At 42.0% G+C, this 21,936-nt stretch overlaps 1 protein-coding gene across 17 annotated transcripts in view; it reads right to left on the bottom strand.

Moving 5' to 3' along the window:
* Nucleotides 1-21,936, bottom strand: part of LOC132678728 (uncharacterized) — a 308,777-nt gene that overhangs the window by 148,139 nt on the left and 138,702 nt on the right. For 4 of the 17 annotated variants that reach the window (XR_013554161.2, XR_013554164.2, XR_013554157.2 and 1 more), the window contains one exon: nucleotides 3,370-4,532. The exons of 9 other annotated variants lie outside the window; for them this stretch is intronic. The gene's annotated coding sequence lies outside the window, so the exon portion shown is untranslated. Of the gene's footprint in view, nucleotides 1-3,369; nucleotides 4,533-19,854; nucleotides 19,886-21,936 lie in introns of those variants that run through there. 4 more of the 17 variants (XR_013554165.2, XR_013554163.2, XR_013554162.2 and 1 more) reach the window with 4 other exon arrangements.

The following is a 21,936-nucleotide window of genomic DNA, read 5'->3' as shown; positions in this document are numbered from 1 at the left end:
GAGTCAATTATTGCCAGATCTTTCTATCTTATAGATTGAATTCTGCATTTCTGTATCCTTCCATTGAATCATGCATTTTGCATTAATATAAAGACAAAGTAAAACTTGGGTTTGGAACTGAAATTTAAAAGTTGACAGTTCCCCTCAAGTTGTGGCAATTTGTGTTTTCATTTAAAATTCATTAATAGAGGGATGCCTGGTTGGCTCATTCGCTAGAACATGTGACTCTTGATCTCGGGGTTGTGAGTTCAAGCCCCACACTGGGTGTAGAACTTACTTTAAAAAAAAAAAGTACTTGGGGCACCTGGGTGGCTCAGTTGGTTGAGCATCTGACTCTTGATTTAGGCCTAGGTCATGATCCCTGGGTCATGGGATTGAGCCCCGTGTTGGACTCTGTGCTGAGTGTGGAACCTGCTTAAGATTCTCTCTCTCTCTCTCTCTCTCTCTCTCTCTCTCTCTCTCTCTTTCTCTCTCTCTCTCACTCTCTCTTCCTCTGCCTTTCTCCCTGACTTGCACATACTCTCTTTCTAAATCAAATTAGAATAGGGGCGCCCGGGTGGTTTAGTTGGTTAAGCGTCCAACTTCAGCTCAGGTCATGATCTCAGGGTTCATGGGTTCAAGCCCTGTGTCGGGCTCTGTGCTGACAGCTCAGAGCCTGGAGCCTGCTTCAGATTCTGTGTCTCCCTCTCTCTCTGCCCCTCCCCTGCTGGTGCTCTCTCTCTCTCTCTCTCTCTCTCAAAAATAAAAATAAACATAAAACCATTTTTTCATAAACAAAATGGAATAAAACAAAAAATAAAATTTTAAAAAGTACTTGATTCTTACAATAATTATGTAGTAAATGAAAATACATTAAAAAAATAAAATACATCAGGGGAGACTGGGTGGCTCAGTCCACTGAGTGTCTGACTCTTGATTTTGGCTCAGGTCATGTTCTCAAGGTTTTGTGAGTTCGAGCCCCATGTCCAGCTCTGTGCTGACAGCATGGAGCCTGCTTGGGATTCTGCCTCCCTTTCTCTCTGCCCCTCCCCCTCTTGCACTGTCTCCATCTCAAAAACAAACTTAAACGAATACGTTAATAGAGAAATGAAAATAAATTGTACTTTCAGCCCCTCACCAGTGCCAGCCTTGACAGAAGGCCAGCAGAGTGGGTATTTTATCATTATCTCCATTGGCAGAAGAGAAATCTGAGGCTCGGAGAGATCAGGAAACATGGCCCACGGTCCCAGCCATAAAAGAGCAGAGTGGGAATGTGAATTCAAATGTTTTAGACTCTAGGGTAGAGTTCTCAACCTCAGCACTTTTGACATTTTGGGCTAGATAGTCCTTTGTTGTGGGGGCTGTCTTGGGCATCGTAGGATTGAGCACTATCCTTAGTGCTTATTAGGTGCCACTGGCACTCCCCTCCACACCCCACCCTCCCACCCCTGCCAACTGCTGCCAAGTTGTAACAACCAACAATGTGTCCGGATTTTGCCATATTTGCCCTGGGGGTGGGATGCAAAATCGCCTCTGGTTTGGAACTACTGCTCTAAAGCTCCTGTCTTAAGCGCTATGCTTTTCTGCCTGCCTTTCAATTTAGGTCAAGATCACTCTTTGCGGAATGGGCCCCCAGGAAACTTGTTCCAGTCTATGCACATCTGGGCCTTGGCCAATGTATAGTTTCTCCCTCATTCTACGTAGGAAGGAAATGCCTGCCACCCACAATCTGGGGTGGTTTGGGATATGTACCCAAAGCTAAAATTAATAAAAAAAATAATGAATTGCCCTGCTCTCATTACCAGAAATCTGAGCCAGAACTGGATCCGTGTGCGCTGGGATGAGATTGTTAGAAGGGGAGGGGAGTGGGAAGGCTTATTCAAGCTCAGAGTACTCACTATTTCACTTAGAATTAATTTGAGGAAGAAATAGAATAAGAACAGCAAAGTCATCAAAGATGATGGCTTTTCCTTTATGGCCCTTGGCATCAGAACAAAGAGCCTATTTTTGTGGTTTTTTTGGATATCCAGAATAAAGGGAATAAAAATGTTTAGGTAATGTTTGGATGGTTTGGGGACCGTGCATACATTAGTGATAGGTCAATTAATATCTGAACAGTTCAAAGAGGCAATTATTTTAATTTATAAATCACTTCAGAGGTAGGGAACTGCCATCCCTTCATGTGGTTTTTACAAATAAGAGTGCTCATTGTTACGTGTGTTTGTGTGCGTGTGCGTTTCTACCCGTGTCATTCTATCTGGCCTGAATTTTCCGACCAGATCGCATACCTCGGTGATTATGTATTTGTCTCTAGAGCACTGCCAGATACATAAAGCATTGTATCTGCAATTTGACCCCTGGCTGAGACCACCCTATTTTTCGAGTTTTCACTATGCTGGAAGGTACCACCATGCACGGTGTTGCTTCCAGAAACGGACTTCTTACATTACACTCTAAATGGCAGAGTCTGGGAGCTAAGACTCCCCAGAGGGTTATAATGCCTCTTGGTAATCACTCAAAAAGGGGAGAGAGCCCGAGTGATTTCTGGGCACAGGCGGTTTATTAGACACTTTAACAGTCGGTGAAAAGTCCTCCAGTGGCAACTTACAGCTTTCCTTTAAAACCATGTCAAAAGCATCCCTTTATTTTATTTTATTTTTTATTTTATTTTATTTTATTTTATTTTATTTTATTTTATCTCATTTTCTTTCCTTTTCTTTTCTTTTCTTTTATCTTATTTCATCTTATTTTATCTTATTTTGTTTGGCTGGGTTCATTTTGGTTGGTTTTATTTATGTTGTTAAAGATTTTATTTTGAAGTAATCTCTACACCCAACGTGGGGCTCGAACCCACAACCCTGAGTTCAAGAGTCACATTCTCCTCTGACTAGGCCAGCCAGGTGCCCCTATCTTATTTATTTTTAATTACTGGGTAACAACAAAGTACCATGCACTATGCAAGACAAAAACAATCCAGTGGTGAAGGCAAACTAGGAAGCTGGAAGTTATAGTATAGTGTGATTAGTGCGATCATGGAAGAAGCATAAGTGACGAAGCAAGACTGAAGAAAATATGTTGGTTGGGGAAGCTTCCAGAAGGGAGTGAGCTCTGCTTCCGAGCTGAAAGGTGAATAGATGTTAGTTTGGTGAGATTTCAATTAAGACTCATAAAGATCCAGGCAATCATAAATTCAATGATAGCCATTGCCATTACATATGCCCCTTCCCTTTTCATTGAAGTTTCTTCTATTGCAAATAAATACAAAGACCATTATATAATCTCTATTTATGCCCTTGGCGTCATTAATTAAAACATCACAAGTATTACTGAGCATCTGCTTCATGCCTGGCACTATTCTAGATGCTAAGGTACCACCTGCAGACCACAGACCATTCCTACTTTCAGGGAGTTTCATTTTAGTGATGGAGACAGACAGCAGCGGAAATCAAAGCAGAAGTATTCACACAGCCTCAATGCTGCGAAGACGAGAAATGACAGGGTCATGTGAAAGGCTGTGCCCTGGGACAGAGGAAGAGGTCTCTGAGAAGGTGACATTTCAGCTGAAACTGGAACCAATGGGAGCCATCCCTGTGATCAGTGGAGAAGATAGTCCAGCCCAGGGAATGGCACAGGCCTTGGGGCGGGATGATCATGACCTCGTGGGGAAGCCAAGATCAGCGAAGGCACATCATGGAAGACCTTGTGGGCCATGCTAAGATGTCTGGATACCATTCAGCTTGGATCTTGCAGTCAGTCCTTCTTAGGATTGGACAATATTAAATGCATTCCACTGGCTGGAATGAGTGATCTTTCTTTGCACTGTGGCACATCCCAATATTCAGCGATGAAACGTTTTGTTAGATTTCCACTTTCTACCTTGACGTGATATACCTTTTGGCGCAATGCACTTCACGGGGAGAGAACAGACCAGGTGGCCTGAGTAACAGCCTTTAATTAGAGCCATGTCCATTTGGGCCCAAAGACCAGGCTGCTGGGCGCTGACCAATTGTTCAGGCCTTTTCTTGAAGGAAGGGCAAAACAATTCTCCTTCACGGTAATCCCAGCTCTCCACAGGGGCAACGTGTCCAGTCCGAGTGGGATTTCTAACTGTGCTGGCCTGCTGCCTCATCAATAATTAATTCCCTTCCTTAATCACAGGAAATGTTTGGGAAACTGAAGTGAGGAGGAGAGGGTCATCAGCAGGGATGTGTGTGTTCCAAGGGCTCCCTTGTGCATTTGCTGGTTCCCCTCTTGCCTCAGCCCGGAACGACGGCAAGAGTGCACATTTACAAGCAAGTGCACATGGGTGCCCACCTCAGGTCTGCTCCCTGCTGGTTGTATGGCCTCAGTTCCCCGAGTCTGTCAAATGGACCTAATGCTTGGCTCACATGGCTGTGATGACAGAAACCTCAGGAAACTCTCCTTCTCTCTGTAGATTTTCTCACGTTTACACGGCAGCTGTAATTCTCTGGATTCTACTTTTTTAGCAGACTCTCAGGCTTTAAAGCCTGCAAACCAAGCATTCATATTTCCTCTGTGGCCATTGTCTTCAACTGGAAATGAGAACAGAAAATTATTAACTTGGCTTCATTTTATCATCACCAAAGAGTGGCAGTTAATCAAGGTGCTGCTTATAAAGAAAACCTTGAGATCCTCTTTCTGATGAAAGCCTTACCTACAGGCCACTGTTTGTTATTGAAATCGTATCAGTGCCTTGTAAAAGTCAGAAATAGAAAACAAGATGAGGGCTGGAGCAGGAGAAGCTTGAGAGGGAGAATTCTTAGGGAAGCGAACTTATATCTGGCTCACCTGTAACAAGTTACATCCTATTGTTAGGAAAACATGATCATGGTATTACAAAACGTTTACGGATGTACCGTTAAACATTTTTCTTTTGGTGTTCTAATGGCATTATCTCATTGCATTCAAACAAAGAATGTTTGCTATTACGGCAGGTGAGTTAATAGCATTTTAATAGCGTTCTGCTTGGAACTGCATTTATTTTGAAACTTTTCAAATGGTTATTTTGAGGGGGGAGGGTACCCTTCAGAGTCAGACACCCCATCTCTTCCTTCTGAAGTTATGTTTTGCAGCAGTTCATCTCAGTACGCAGAGGCAGTGGCAGGCCATGTGACGTTGAAAGAAATCTAGATAGGGACTTGCTTTGTGATGAACTGCTAACACTTCACACGGGTGGAAGTGTAGTGGCAGAGGTGACATCTTAGGTTCTGGAATTAGAAAAGCTAAGGTTCAAGTCCAGCTCCATCTCTTACCGCTGTGTGACCGCATGGCAGATTATACTTTGTGTCAGCCTCAGTTTACCTGCCTGTAAAATGGAGGTAACACAGTAGTGTTTACCATAAAAGTTGTAATTAGATTTAAATATCATAAGCCTCGTAACAACACTTAAAATGGTACCTGCTACATAGTAAGAGCTCAGAAAAAAAAATCATTATTGTCAACATCAATTAACTGTGTTACTTTCAGCAGGTGCTTTACCGCCCAGGCTTTCAATTCCTTACTTCCAAATTAGGAGATTTGGACTAGAATCAATGTTTCTCCCAGTTAATCATTCTTACACAGCCCTCAACATTTTTGCTGTTGAAGGGGGGGAAATATCCCTGCAGTACAGCCCTGGAAAGAATAAAGCCAAATGCGCAGATATTCAGTATATCTGTATAAACCTACAAATTTAAAATAAATCTGTCATTTAATGTAGATGTGTTACTCCAACATGTTATTGTGAAGATCCTGTCACTTGAGGTTCGACCCATTCACAGGTATGTCTGGACGCCATAGCTATGCCAAATGGATTACCAATACCTTGCATGCCTTGGACTTGTCCAGAGCTATAATAGTTATCTTTTTGTTTCAAATATACATTAATATAGACACATGTGAAACCAGTAGGTACAGTGTAGCAGCTGAGAGCAGACCCTGGAGCCAGATAGCCCGGGTTCAAATCCCAGCTCTGCCACTTGCTGGCTTTGTGTTGATGGGCAAGCCATTTAACGTACCTGTGCCTCAGTTTCCTCATCCGTAAAATCAAGATAATGTGAATCCATTTAAGCGTGTTACTGTGAGTTATTACACGTACAGCGCTTAGAACAATGCCTGCCCTACCAGCATCTCATCAGTGAGCTGTGCCTACCAACATGTGCGAATACATCACACTTCAACAAGCACCGTCTAGGATCATCTCTATGTTCCTTTTTGGCTCTGAAGCCTTTAAGGAGTTGAGAAGGAGATCTGGCTCCTAATACTCTATTCTTGAAGTAGACGCTTAATATCGGTGGCTCAGATTTTTCCCCTCTACAACTATTTCCCTACCACCTCTCTCTAGGTACTCCCTGCATGTGGCAAGGTCGAGAATGGATAATGAGTCTGTGTGTGAACAGCTTTGACTCCCCCCAAAACTTGACCGTAGAAGATCCTATTATTAATTGGCCGCCTATGACTCTTTAGCCTGAGCAGAGGATCGATGTGAGAACCAAATGTTGATTGGTGAGTCTCTACTGCCTAAGCAAAACCACAGGGGAAAAGAAAACCATTTCTCTAGCTACAGCTTTCCTGCCAGCAGCATTGAAGAAAATGAGAATAACGTGAATTCCATATGTCCAAATATATTACTATTCCATTCGGTCATAAAAAATAAGTCTCTCCGGCCTACCATATCTGAAACCCAAATTGTTTGTATTTCAGACTCAAATCCTTCCTCTAAATCTTCACACACCTGCATCACGTTGACATGCGAAGTAAGCATGATTCATTGAAAAGTGTGAGATTTCTGTCCAAAAAGAAGCTGCATGAGGATAAGAGAGTCTATGTGCCCAGAGATAGGAAATAAAATATACAGATGGTGGTAGTGTGGCAAATAGATCGTAGCTTCATATGAATTGGCAGAAATTCAAAGGGACAAATCAAGTGCTTGAACTACTCAAGTAGAATTACTTTGTGTTTAGTTATTATGTCTCCGATGAGAAAGTTTTTGTAAATCACAATGAACTGGTGATTACGCTCTTAGATACACTACAGCACGTTTTAATAGACCACAGAGCCCCTGTACCTTTCTGCTTGAATGTGGTCATGTTTCATGTTGGGTAATAGACAAGTTCTTGTGTCAAGCTATACACATGTGGACAGACCTAAACAAGGGCGGCAACAAGTGTTGGTACCGAGTGAAGCCAAGGGCAGGGGAAATTGTTGAACCCAACATTGGTTTTGTTTGGTTTGAAAAGAGATCATCCAAAGTCAAGAGAACATGTATGGTTTGGTTTGCTTTCACTTCATCTGTCACCCTTCATCTGTTCACTTCATCTGTTACTTGGAAGGAACAGTAATTCCCTCATCAGAGATGATCGAATTCTCCAGAATCCATTTGTAGGTTTTCGAGAGTGAATTTACCATGGCTGTGATTATACTCTACCCATTCCTACTAAGATTTGATAACATTTTTGAGCTAGGAAGATTATAATGAGTATTATATGTTCTAAATTAAAACTCATTCAATAAATTTGGCATCATATTGGGTTATAGCTAGTATTTAGGGTATGTAATATCCTCCCCCAGTAACTTTTTTTGTAAACCCAATGCATTTTATACACCTAGGTCAGATTATTAATTAGGATGAGATTATCTTTGTCTCACTGCACCATTTTTCCACCAATGTCCTTTCAGAGATTATTTTTAAGTTTTTTTATTTATTTTGAGAGAGAGAGAGAGAGAGAGAGAGAGAGAGCATGAGTGGGGGAGGGACAGAAAGAGAGAATCCCAAACACTGTCAGCACAGAGCCCGACACAGGGCTCGAACTCACGAACTAAAAGAACATGATCTGAGCTGAAACCTAGAGTTCTTGTAGTTCGTGAGTTCGAGCCCTGTGTCGGGCTCTGTGCTTCCTTGCTTTTCTCACCCTGCAAGGTCGTGAAGGGTTCTCTACAGGCATTGGGTTCCTGATGAGTTCTGGTTCTTCAGAGCTGCCCACACCACCCTTCTAATAAAATTCCTATTTTGCTTATATTAGGCAAAGCCTATTTCTGGCTCTTGCACCTAAGCAAGCCCATCTAGTATAAGATACTAAACAAAATGTCACATATATACACATATATGTGATACATATTACTAAATATATAATATTTATCTTATTTATTGAGAATTTACCACCTTTGGCTCTATTCTACTCCTATTAACATGTAACAACCCATTTATGCTTACAACTTTATTAAGATACTCTTCCCTGCCCGCCCCCCACCATTTTTCAATGCGCTTATCTCTTTCTAACATTCCTTATAATTTTCTTACTAGGTTTATTGTTTTCGTGTCTTTCCCCCACTGGAACGTAAGCTCAGTGATATTTCTCAAGTGCCCAGGACAGTCTCTGACACATGGCAGGGGCTCAATAAATATGTGTTTAATTAATTGACTAGTTAATTGATGAGCTACATGATATTATTTGGTTTACTACAAATATTCCTGTAAATCCACAACCTTCTTCTACCTACCTTGCAGGACCTGCTTAGGTAAAATGTTTGCTCTCCTTTCTAAAGCTTTTTAAGTATGGGCTAGATTTTCACATCTGTGCTCTTGCCCAGCAACAGGGGACTAGATCAAATGACCTCCTGAGAGCTGTCTGGCCCTTGACATTCTAATTCAATTCCACTTAAATGTCCTAAAAGTAATTTGTAGAGAAATTCTTTTCCTCCTCCTCTCCCCAATTGGCGTGCACATTTATCTAATTATTTCCTTGGTAGATTGACCTAGCTTTGAAGGAGTACCGTGTCAGCTCTCATGCATTTTCCCTAAGCACTCACTTTATAAAACTAAGAGACTAAAGACTCAGCTCTCTAGGGAATTAAATTGCATTCAAATAAGATTAAGGATTTTTGAGTCACAAAAGCAAGGACAATCAGAGGCTAACTAAGAAGAGGCAATTGTTCAGCAAACTAATCCAGACATGTAATTCACAAAGGGACTCTCACAATTGGTCAGGGGGGAAAAAATTGCCTGTGAAGGAATGGGCGGGCTGGACAGAGTGAGGGGAGCCTTCTTCCTTCCAGAGTTTAAAACCCTGTCCCTCGCTGCTTAGAGGGTGACTATGTTTATTTTCTAAATTTAGTCGATTGTGGCCCAATACCCTTCCACTGAACTGGATTAGTTTAGAGCCTGAGAGAGAGCCTTGGATTCGATCTTGAGAGCCGGGTAGTTTCTCTAAAGAAGCAACAGATTGGTGAAGTGGTGTTGGGGTGAAGTGAAATCTATTGATCTTGATCTAAGAAGGTTCATTTGTCACCCCTCTTAACCTCTTGTAGGCCATGGACTTCCTCTCAGAATAATGTTTTTAAATGTGTAAAAGAAAGAGCATAAAATTTCAAGGCAAAGTAATTATATTGAATTCCATTTATCCATTTTTCCCCAAGACAGATCAGTAGTATAGATGTTTGTGAATACATTAAATATCAAGGGCTAGCAGTAGGTCTGAAAATTTATGTCATTTTAAAGCGGTGATCAGGTTTTTGGGTGTTTTTTTATGTTTATTTTTGAGAGAGAGAGAGAGAGCACGTGTGCAAGTGTGGGAGAGGCAGAGAGTCCAAAGGGGACAGAGGATCCAAAGCAGTCTCTGTGCTGTCTGCACAGAGCCTGACTTGGGAATCAAACTCATGAACCACGAGATCATGACCTGGGCTGAAGTCGGATGCTTAACCGACTAGGCCCCCCCACCCAGGCATCCCTAAGGCGGTGACAAGTTTAAATGATAGTTTGAACTATTGCAACCTCTGTACTATGAAGTGAAAACATCTACAATTTATGTACAGTACTGTGGTGTGTTGCCTATATTTATAATCAAATAAAATGCTAAATTTCAGTTAGATGTTAATAAAAAATAACGGTATCATCTTATGCAGGCTGCAGCTTCTAGACCAGGATGAGAACTTTGGGCATGGACACTGACCAGGGCGTGCAGCCTCCCCACTAAACACTACACCCGATTTCACCATGAGATGCCTGTGGTTGCTGACATGTGTTTAAACTACTACTCCACTAAGAAAATGTTCCCATTGACCAGGGCCCACAGTGAGAAAGCTTGAAAAATTGGAAAAAAATATCAGTGCCTTGTGCTTAATGGAATGGCCTCTCTAGGCTGCTGAGCAAAGAGTCCGAGGTTGCCATTATAGAGTAAGAAGACCTCTGACAGGAGGGCGACCAACTTGTCCTGGTTTGCCCAGGACCATCCCAGTTTTTAAATGAAAAGCTCCCCGTTCGTGGAACCCCTCAGTCCCCGGTAAACCTGGATGGTTGATGGGTGCTCTGGAGTCAGAAACCACAGGGTGATCTGGGCCCAGTCTGTCTCCCCGAGTCTCAGCATCTAAGTCTCCAAATGGGAATAAAAATGCCCTTCTCACAAGGTTGGACTAAGGGTTAACTGTGATTCTGTATATTAAAGGCCTAGGACAGTGTCTGTCACATTGTAAGCACTGAAGACACAGTGACTATCACCATCATCACTGCTGTTATTATAACATTAACTCCCTTCCTTCTACCTTCTGCCATCCTCCAGGAAGAGCCATGCCTTTTTCTCAAGCACTCAAGGAAAATGATTTTTTAAACTTTCATAAACTACATATAAAAAATTCACAAATCAGAAGAAAAATTCTTTAGCCTCTCTAAGTTGTACACAGTCTTCTAGGCTCCTCTTGAAGTTTTCATGAAGAATTTGCTAACATCACATGCATGATGAAATAATGTATTAGGCTGAACTCGATGAAACTGACAGTTTTGTAGATCAAAAACCGTTGAATGCTTGATAATGTCATAGAGTTCAATGTGAGTGTATACTGAGTATACAGGGCATGGCATATGAGAGGCTGTCGTTTTATAAATAAATGTCATCCTTTCTTCCTTAATGATTCCGATATTAAAAGCCCTCTCCTTGGGGTGCCTGGGTTGCTCAGTCAGTTAAGCATCCAACTCTTGATTTGGGCTCAGGTCATGATCTCAAGGTTCATGAGTGTGAGCCCCGCGTCGGGGTCTGTACTGACAGCTTGGAGCCTGCTTGGGATTCTCTCTCTCTGCCCCCCCACCTCACCTGTGCTCTCTCTCTCAAAATAAATATATAAACATTTTTAAAAATTTTTTAATAAAAGACATCACCTTAATTCATTCTTCTGTTATCATCCCAGGTTTCCTATTAGATTTCAGATTTCATGTCCTTATATCCTTTACCATCAAGATAATGTGTTAAACACTCAAGGAAAATGATTTTTTGAACTTTCATAAACTGCATGTAAAAAAATTCACAAATCAGAAGAAAAATTCTTTAGTTTTGGAACTGAATATTTGCTCCAGATACACTTGCCATTATGTATACCTCTTTTCTTGGCAAAGACTAATGTATTACCTTGTATTATTCTTTACCTTATATCTTGGGCCTAATCTTGACCATGTGATATTCCCCCCTATCTTTCACAATACCTAGCGTTACAAAGAAACACGTTAATTATGGACAGTTGATAAGGGAACTTTAAATGTCATAGAAACTAACTAAGAAATTTACATCACTAAGGTTTGGGGCTCAATGGAACATCATTAAAGAGAAAGCCCCCGACTAAATCTCTGGGGTAGAGCTGTCCAGTGTGGTAACCAGAGCCTCATGTGTTCATTGAGCACCTGAAATATGGTTAGGCCAGATTTAGATATGTTGCCAATATAAAATACACCCTGGATTTCAAAGACATAGTACTAAATAAAGGATGTGAAATGTATTATTAATAAGTTCACAGTGTTTGTATGTTGAAAAGATAATTTGGACATATTGAGTTAAATCAAAATGGTAAGATTAATCTCACCTGTTCCTTTTGATTTCTTTAAAAAAAAATAATGCTTATTTATGTTTGAGAGAGAGAGAGAGAGAGACAGAGCACAAATGGGGGAGGGGCAGAGAGAGAGGGAGACACAGAATCGGAAGCAGACTCCAGCCTCCGAGCTGTCAGCACAGAGCCCAACCCAGGGCTTGAACTCACGACCTGTGAGATCACAACCTGAGCTGAAGTCAGAAGCTTAACTGACTGAGCCACCCAGGTGCCCCCCTCTTGATTTCTTTTAATGTGGCTACTAAAATATTTAAAAATTCATGTGTGAGACAACCCAGATGTCCATCAATAGATAAATGGATAAACAAAATGTGGTAAATATGTAAAATGGAATACCATTCAGTCTTAAAAAGGAATGCAATTCTGATACATGCTACATGGAGGAGGCTTGAAAACATTATGCCAAGTAAAGTAAGTCAGACACAAATAGGCAAATATTGTATGATTCTACTTTTATGAGGTACCTAGAATAGACAAACTCATAGAGAGAAAAAGTAGAGTATAGGCAGCCAGGGGCAGGGGGGGATGGAAGGATGGAGAGTTAGAGTTTAATGAGTACAGAGTTTCTGTTTGGGATGATGAGAAATTTCTGGAAATGGTCAGTGATGGTAGCCTAACACGGTAAATGCCACTGAATTACACACTTAAAAATAGTTACAATGGTAAATTTTATGGTATGTGTATTTTACCACAATTCAAAGAAGATTCAGCTGTGGCTCTCATATGTGGCTCACATTATATTTCTTTTGGACAGAGCTTCTCTCAAGAAGTTTAATAAAGGGCCAGGCACAAATGCCCTTCTATCTATACTACTGATGCTATTTCAGAGTTCAGCTTTTAGAAGTCAGAAGAAGCTAGGGTTTGCCTTCTGGCTCAGCCCCTGACTGGCTAAGGAATAATCCTAGAAGCTGTTACCCCTCAGTTTCCTCAAAATGGGGATTATAAAATGCGCCACCTAGGAGTGTTGTAAGTCTAAAAGGGAACATACATACTACACGGTGAGGAGTATAAGCACAAGAGGTGACACTGAATAAATGGTACTCATTGCCACTCTAGATGGAAGCAGAGTCTTCCGATGTTAACAGTACCTAACTATTTTGCTAATGCCTGAGGAATAACCTGAAAGGCTCAAGAGCATTCTACTTACCTGGGTGAAAGCCTGGTCAGTAAATGTCATCCCCATTCTGGAGACCACGGGAAAAGAGCTAAGTCCAACTCTATAGAAATAGCATTCATTTAAAATTTTTTTAATGTTTTTTTTTTTTTTTTGAGAAAGAGAGTGAGCGAGCATGAGTGGGGGAGGGGCAGAAAGCGAGGAAGACACCGAATCTGAAGCAGGCTCCAGGCTCTGAGCTGTCGGCACAGAGCCCTGTGTGGGAATTGAACCCACGAATGGTGAGATCATGACCTGAGCTGAAGTCAGACGCTTAACCGACGCCCCAGAAATAGCATTCATTTTAGAACCTCCCTTCTCCTGTTGTTTCCGGTATGTCACCCCATCATGTGATACATGCCTTCCGAAAAAAATCTGTTGAGCACAAGTGTGCACTGAAAATAACCAAGATTGTAGAGCACGGAAGACTAGGGGCAGAGGACTCAAAACCTGCCCACTTTACAACCAACGGACTAACAAAACCAACAGGTCCATGGGGAAAGAAGTGGGCCAGCTGAGGTGGGTGACTCGTCACGGCTAGAGGTTACTACAGCGGATCTTCAAAGGACACAGTCACACACACACACAAACAAAGTGTAAATGATGGCAGCGCCTTAGCTGGAGCAGGGCTGGCAGGTACTGGGACAATGTGGGTGGAAGTGGAGTTCTGAATCCTGGGAAGCCATTCAAGTGGGCACAGGAGGAAGGGCCACCATAAGCAGAGAGAGCTGAGCCAGGCTGAGGGTGCTCATTCCTTGAGAAGGACCCACAGGGGTGGGGCCTTATGCTGGAATATCCTCTAAAAACCCCTGAAAGGTCTGCTACCAATGTAGCAGGTCAAGTTGAGGACGTCTCCCTTTCTTGCTGTAGCTTTTAACCGCACTCCCGCTAACCCTGTTCCCCTTGGCTACGGAAAAAGAAAATCACATAAAAACCTTATGCCTTCTGCAGTCCCCTCTTATAATAACAAACGACCCAATTCCCACTACAGAGCCATACACGTTTTCTTTGTGCCAGGGGCAGGACTACATACATTATCCTATTTAATATTTACCCTGTCTCCACACATCTGGTGTTATTATGCCAATTTTAAAGTTATTACCTTGCTGAAAGGTCTCACAGCAAGTAAGTAGCATAGCATTCACATTAAGTCTGCTTATCTCACATCGTGTGCTCTTACCCACTGTACTGTACTTCCTGGTCATTTGAGCCTGCCTGTCATTTAGCTTATTTACAAATGTGACCAAATCCTTGAGCAGAATTTAGGTTCAGCTCTGCCTGAGCTCACCCCTCAACAAACTACCGCTGCCCGTTCTGAACCCACTCCATCTAACATTAGTGAAAATGGATGAAATGGTCCAGGCATCTTTCTTCTCTAAAGTACTTGGGAGAAGTGGAAGGTATCATTTCATGATCTAAGATCTCTAGCTCCGAGGCTATTCTCATGAACTTATCTCCTGTCGGGGATGAAAATGAAAATCATTAGGCTGTAGGTTTTCTGCGTTCTACTAAGGCTTCCAAAAGGTGACCTAAATGGAAGAGTGTCAAAGCAGAACCGGATATGTCCCAACTACCAGATCAGTTATGGTTAAGACTGATAGGATGCAAACCAAAGGTCTGATGGGAGAGAGTCTTGAATGAAATTCTGAAATGGCTTCAAGCAGGCTCCATGCTGTCAGCACAGAGCCTGACGCAGGACACTATCCCATGAAGTGTGAGATCATGACCTGAGCCCAAATCAAGAGTCAGACACTTAACCGATGGAGCCACCCAAGCGCCCTAGTACAGGATTTTTTTTTAATATGAAATTTGTTGTCAAATTGGTTTCCATACAACACCCAGTGCTCATCCCAACAGGTGCCCTCCTCAATACTCATCGCCCACCCTCCCCTCCCTCCCACCCCCCATCAACCCTCAGTTTGTTCTCAGTTTTTAAGAGTCTCTTATATAAGTTTTGGCTCTCTCCCTCTCTAACCTTTTTTTTTTTTTCCTTCCCCTCCCCCATGGTCTTCTGGTTTGTTTTTTTTTTAAAGTTTAAATTCACTTATAGAAAGTATCCAAATCAAGGATGGCAAACTTCTGTGGACTGGCCAAATTTGGCTTGTACGTGGATTTTCTGAATGGCCAGGAACATATAAAAATACTGAATTCAAAAGTGAAGCCAAAAAAAAAAAAAAATTCATTATAGCTACCCTCCCTCCTTTATCATGTCCTACCGCTCAGTTACACATTTGAAAACCCAGTCTCCTCCCCGAAGGCACTCACATTTGAAACCCCTATCTTAAATGCATGTGACACGATCTCTGTTGTATTAGCATTTACTCATCAGCACAGGCCAACACCCATCATACGGCCTACGACTTGAGCTATGCCGTTTCTATTTTGGGGGGGAAATGGATGCAAAGCTACATTAAGAGGTTGCCAATTAAGAGTAATTAAACATTTCACTTGCCTTAATAGGTCCAATTAGATTTGACTCATCTCTAATTTTATTACCAATGAGCATATTTTGATGATTATTTTATATCTTAACTTCAGAGGAGAGAGCTCATCTCTTCCTCTTAGGCTTTTTTCCTCCCCTTGAGGGATGTGATAGTGAGTGATCATCCTTGTTCTTCCTGACTCTTGGTGCCACTACGTAAAGCCCATCTCAGAGCTGAGAATGGAATCAGGGGCCCTGGGGCAACTTTTGGCTTTGGATCACCTCCCTGAATTATTCATGTGGAGCCGGGTGGGTGAGTGTCCAGCCACAAAGATCCAGAACCAAGGCCAAGGAGGGATGCTGGTCTGGAGTAACTGAGGAAACCACCACTGGCGCCACTGACTTGGAATCTCCAAGTAGAACCGCATGACTTCAGCTCAGGTCCAGGTGCCCCTTGACCTCTACTACTTAGTCCTCTTGTGTTAACTACAAAGGGGGCTCTGATGAGCCAAGTTGTCTCTCTGACCTAGTATGAACCTTTGAGTCGTTTCTTTCAGCAACCCTGCAAGAGGTTTCAGAGAGCCTGGGGATTTTCAGAACAGATACCAATCCCCAAGCTCTAATTTTCCCCTTGTTGTACTCTTGTGATTATCCCATCGGTGTTAAGTTGATTGTATGTTTTTAGTATATTTACTGAGTACCTCTGATGCACAAAGCACTATTAGAGTCTTGGTCGGGGGGGTACAGAGGTGAACAGGACACAGATCCTGATCTTCAAGCATAACAACTAAGTATCATCTGGAGTGTCCTTGATAGTGGCAGAAGTGGATATGATGTTGGAAGTGATGCCTTCAGAAGAATTCCAAGGCTCCAATGAGAATCAGCAGGAAGGTAGGCTCTGATCGAGTCACGGCATCTATTCCGCCACGGTGCAGAAGGGCAGCAGAGTCTCCTTCCTGACCAGCAGCCTAACAAGGGAGATAATACTCTTGTCTCTTACCCAATCATCTATAATGTCACACAGAACAGAGAAAAATAATCACCAAAATTGGATCTGTAAGGAATACACATCAGACGTTAGGTGGGTGCCTAATATACATTTACCCTTATCTTTTAAGAATACTTGGCATTGTTTCATCTTGATCACTAATGACTATGTTTAGAACTGGGATTTGACTTACGAGGTTGGCACGGTTACCCCAGCTCTAGATGCAAAGGTACAAATTCTTACATTTCTATATGGTGATAGAGGAAGAGTGCCCTAGCAGTTAGAGGGTGCAGACGCTCGTAACGCATTCCACATTTACAGCCTTCGGCTTCCAAAACGTAAAATGCTGGGTCAACTTGATGATTTACCAAGTCCCTTCCAGCTTTTCCCATTCCACCAGGAAGCCTAGCTCGCTTCACTCATGTGTGGAGGGACTTAACAAAAGTAACTTGACAGAAAATCGCCAAACCGCATGCATTTTCCTCCTCCGTAAACATTCAAAAAGCTTGATTGTGTGTTGTCATCCCAAGAAAGGAAAAGGATGCTGCTGGAAGAACTCCATGCAATCCATCTGGGTGGGTTTTGGAGTCTGTGAGGTGATACGGTCAAGGAAGTGGCCTAGGGTACAATGACTTCGGGACATAAAACAAGGCAAGAGGGTTACTGGTCTCTAACAGTTGTGACCAGGTTACTGAAGGTATGTAGGGAGAATATGTTCTAATATCGACTACTAAATTGTTAACACTTTTAATTAAGTTTGGGGACCCCAGCATTTTAGAACCAGCTGGGTTGACATTATTGAAAACCTTGTCAGCTGCCATTCAGTAACACCACAGGCCAAGGAAGCTCTTGGGAAAGTTTGCTCATTTCTTTATTTGGGTTGTTTGTCCATCCATGTAATTTTAGGAGTCTTCTTTTGAGTCCAACAGCTGTTAATACTAACAAAACAATAGCTTTTTAATTCCAGACTATCCCTCATCACATAAATAGTTAAGGTAGAGGATAGTGGGGCACTTCTAGCCATATTTTTTCATCCTTTCCAGACTATAGTTTTGAGGAAAAACAGGGACATTTGACCTAGGAAAGCAGGAAGATTTATTCATTCAGTCTTCAGATGAATAACCTAAATATTATACATCAGTTAAGCTTAAATTTAGTGTGTTGGGAAACACATTAAAAATTAAAGACCCAGGGGACATTATCTTATTTTATTTTATTTTATTTTATTTCATTTTATTTCATTTCATTTTATTTTATTTTACTTCACATTTATATTTGAACTTACACAGTAATTCCTTATGTTAACTTAAACATAAGAATTAAGGCTTTCAAACATTCTAAGCTTACTATTAAATTTGGTAGCTAAAGGAAGGAATTTGCATCACTTAGTGGGTAACTACTTATATTCTAGTTGAAGAGAGAGACAAAAACCCCAAATTTACTCTGGTAAAGCCACACTTTGATTTGTGCCAGGGATGGATAGTGGTTCATGTTTCAGAACATCAAACATAAGTAGAGGCTGGGCTATGTCGAAATGCTTAATTTCATACCGCAGAACCCAGTGGCGTCCCATTAAAAGACAACCCCTTGGTGTTCCAATGTGTGAATCAAACATAAGGTTTGGCTCCTTCAAGCAACCTTCCAGAGAAATAGTGCCTGAGGTGGGGAAGCAGGTTTTATTTACCTACTATTAGCGTTCTGCTCAGCAACCCAGCCAAATGGAATCTAGCATAACCATCCAAAGAAGAGCTAAATGGGGAAGAGAAAGACCTGAGAAAGGAAAAGCCCTCTCTTTTTTTTCATGCTATCCCATTTCTTTCTGCCTTCCTCTGTTTGCCCCACTGCCTCATCGCGCAGCCCCTTGTGAACTCTACAGAGAAGTCAACTGCATGAATATTAAGTAAACAGCTAGCAGTCGCTGGACCAGCCAGTCTCTACCCAGTCAAAAATAGATGTCTCAGTTGCCTATTGCTGCATCCAAAGCTTAAAACAATTATTCAGTTTGCTCATGATTTGGGGTCAACACTGTGCTCTGGGGTCAGCACTCTGGGCTGTGGTTAGCTGGGTAGTTTCTCTGCAGGTCCCAGCTGGCATCACATGTGAAACTGCAGTGATCTAGTGGCCCATCTGGGGTTGGATGGCTTCACTGTCATTTGTGGCACTTAGTGCTGGCTGTAGCTCATAGCTCCTATGTCTCCAGAAAGACAGCCTGAGCTTCTTCTTGTGGTGTTAGCATGCTGAGAGCCAAGCCCCAGTGACACAAACCTATGCTTGCATTGCATCTTCTGATGTCCCTTTGGCCAAAGTTGGTCAAATAGCCAAGCCCCATCAGTAATGGAGGTGACTGCACAAGAGCATGGGGATAGAAAGGCATGACTTACTGGAGGCCATACTGTAATAACTTACTCCAGTAGATAAGGATAAGTGACAGAAAAAAAAGGGAAAGGGGGGAAGGCTTGTTTTAGCTGACTTAGGTAGCATGAGTAAAGAAACAAAAGAAACAGGCTCTAAGACTTGGGATACCACCTCTGCTTTGGATTCAGAAAATACAAGGCAGAATGATGCAGATGATTTTTCCACACGCAGTAAGTTCCTTAGCCCTGCTGCTGAAAACTGGCTTGCTTAAAACAAATTGGGTCCTGGGGTGTCTGGGTGGCTCAGTCACTTGAGCATCCCTCTCTTGATTTTGGCCCAGGTCATGATCGTGCAGCTTGTGAGTTTGAGCCCCGTGTTGGGCTACATGCTGACAGTGCAGAACCTGCTTGGAGTTCTCTCTCTCCCTCTCTCTCTGCCCCTCCCCTGCTCATGCTCTCTCCGTCTCCCTCAAAATAAATAAATAAAGGTAAAAACCAAAAACCAAACAAACAGAACATAAAAATCGCAAATTGGACCTTTTATTTATTTATTTTTAAATGTTTTTATTTATTTTTGAGACAGAGACAGAGCATGAGCAGGGGAGGGGCAGAGAGAAGGGGAAACACAGAATCCGAAGCAGGCTCCAGGCTCTGAGCTGTCAGCACAGAACCCAACACGGGGCTTGAGCTCATGGACTGTAAGATCATGACCTGAGCCGAAGTTGGACGCTTAACCAACTAAGCCACCCAGGCGCCCCTCAAATTGGACCTTTTAAAAGCATTCACTTCCCTAAGCCAATCTAAGAACAAAGTGAGTCCAGGTTCTATTTTCCTTGATTATTCCTTTCTGATTATCTGAATTCACTACCACATATTTCTAGAAGTACCAGTAACACACACACAGATAAACTTGAATGAAGTCATGGAGGGCTCTTACCGTAAACAGAAAGACATAAATCAAATGTTATAGGAGCCAATGATTTGAAAATCATACAGTAGCATCAGTGACCTCCTCCTGGAACTTTTTTTACCTTGTCATACCCACTAGCCCGAACAGCCCTGCTTTATAATGGACACTCAGAAAGGTACTTACTTGCTTTTGAGAGATCTGTCAAATGGACCATCTGTAAGATCAGAGAATCACAAAGTTGGAAAGAATCTCAACAGTTTCCCCTTTGCTAGTCAACTTGTGGTCTATATTATTTAAGACAGATGGACCGTCATCCTGTTTTATACTGATGTTTGCCTAATGCCAAATTCCTCTTTCCTGCACACATCCCTTTTTTTATTATTATTATAGAAAAGAAATTGTAATCTCTGGCTCGCTTAATCCTTTTATAAACCTACGTAAGATAAATGGGACCTGGAAATGTTTCAGGATTTGACCAAATCCATACAGGTCTCAGTTTTGAGAGAAAGCAAGAGAGCTAAAGCAAGAGAGGGAGATAGCTATCCATTCATATACAATGGACCTTCCATGATTAAGTTAGTCATTTAAAATGAATGCACGTCTCCTAAAAATTTTCTCATGAATGTAATAATATCAGCAGCAATATTGTTTCTTGTGTCAGGCAATAGGCTGAATGCTTTGGAGTGTCAGCATAGAGACTGTGTGTCAGTCTGGGTTTATGTTGAACAGTCAGTTCACCCACAGATGAGAGAGATATTCAAGAGAAATCAGACCCAATATGGTAGTCCTAAGGGACCAGGGAAATACCAGTCCTATCATTTCATGGCAAAATGGAAAGTCATAGAGCAGGAAGGAGATTTGCAACCCCGCTTATACTTATGGAGGTTTTTCCCTTGAAAAAAATATCTGGACATACAGAATTTTGCACACAATTTCAGGGGTTTTCACAGAGACCCTGATACCTAATAATGGGGACCTTGGACTCCTGTATTAAGAAATAGAGAGAGGGGCAGCTCTCTCAGTCGGTTAAGCGCCCAACTCTTGGTTTCTGCTAGGGTCATGATTTCACAGTTTGTGGGTTTGGGCCAAGTTAGGCTCTGCGCTGACAGTGTGGAACCTGCTTGGGATTCTCTCTCCCTCTCTTGTCCCTCCCTGCTTGCTTGCACATGCATGCTAGCTCTGTCTCTCTCTCTCTCTCTCAAAACAAATAAATAGGATGGAACTGGAATGTATTATGCTAAGTGAAATAAGTCAGGCAGAAAAAGACAAGTATCATCAGATTTCACTCATGTGGAATTTAAGAAACACAACAGATGAAAGTAAGGGAAGGGAAGGAAAAATAAGATCAAAACAGAGAGGGAGGCAACCCGTAAGAGATTCTTAAATGCAGAGAACAAATGGAGGGTTGTCAGAGGGGAGGTGGTTGGGGGGAGGATGGGCTAAATGGGTGATGGGCATTGAGGAGGGTACTTGTTGGGATGATCACTGGCCGTTGTATGTAAGTGATGAATCACCCGGTTTTACTCCTGAAACCAATACTCCACTGTATGTTAACTAACTTGAATTTAAGTAAATAAATTTAAAACAATAAAATCAACTTAAAAAGAAAAAGAAGAAAGAAAAAAAAAAGAGCCTAATTCTTACTAGGAGCCTTTGGGGTGGCTGACACTTGATGGACTTCTCAACCCACCTTTACAATGGCCTTGAAAGACAGGGCTTGGGGTTCCCATTTGGCAAATTGGGAAACTAAGATCCCCAAGAAGTTAAACTTCTCCAGAGACCACACTCTTAGCAAATACCAGGGAGGGTTTCAAAATTGCGTCTTCCTGTCTTCCCAGGCTTAACATTTGAGTCAACCCCAAGAGATAAAATAGAGTGTGAGAGACTAAAACACAACAGGGACAGGCATTTTGATAAGAGACCATTTATACTAGAAGCTACCTAAATGTCTCAAATAGTTACCCTTAAAGATACTATGATTCATTCATACAATGGAATATTGTGCAGCATTAAAAATCATACTTTCCTGAAGTACTTAATGGCATGAGGAAATGTTCACAACAGCAAGACCACAGAAGCAGAATTTAAATGTATATATTCTGGGGGCACCTGGGTGGCTCAGTCAGTTAAGCATCTGACTCTTGTTTTGAGGTCAGGTCATGATGTCAGTCGTGAGACTGAGCCCCACGTCGGGCTCTGTGCTAAGTGTGGAGCTTGCTTGGGATTCTCTCTTTCTCTCTCTCTCTCTCTGTCTGCCCCTCCCCT

The sequence above is a fragment of the Panthera onca genome, chromosome A2, assembly GCF_046562875.1.
Source record: "Panthera onca isolate mPanOnc1 chromosome A2, mPanOnc1 haplotype 2, whole genome shotgun sequence".
In the NCBI taxonomy this organism is placed as follows: domain Eukaryota; kingdom Metazoa; phylum Chordata; class Mammalia; order Carnivora; family Felidae; genus Panthera; species Panthera onca.
This window is presented reverse-complemented; position numbering and strand designations above follow the sequence as displayed.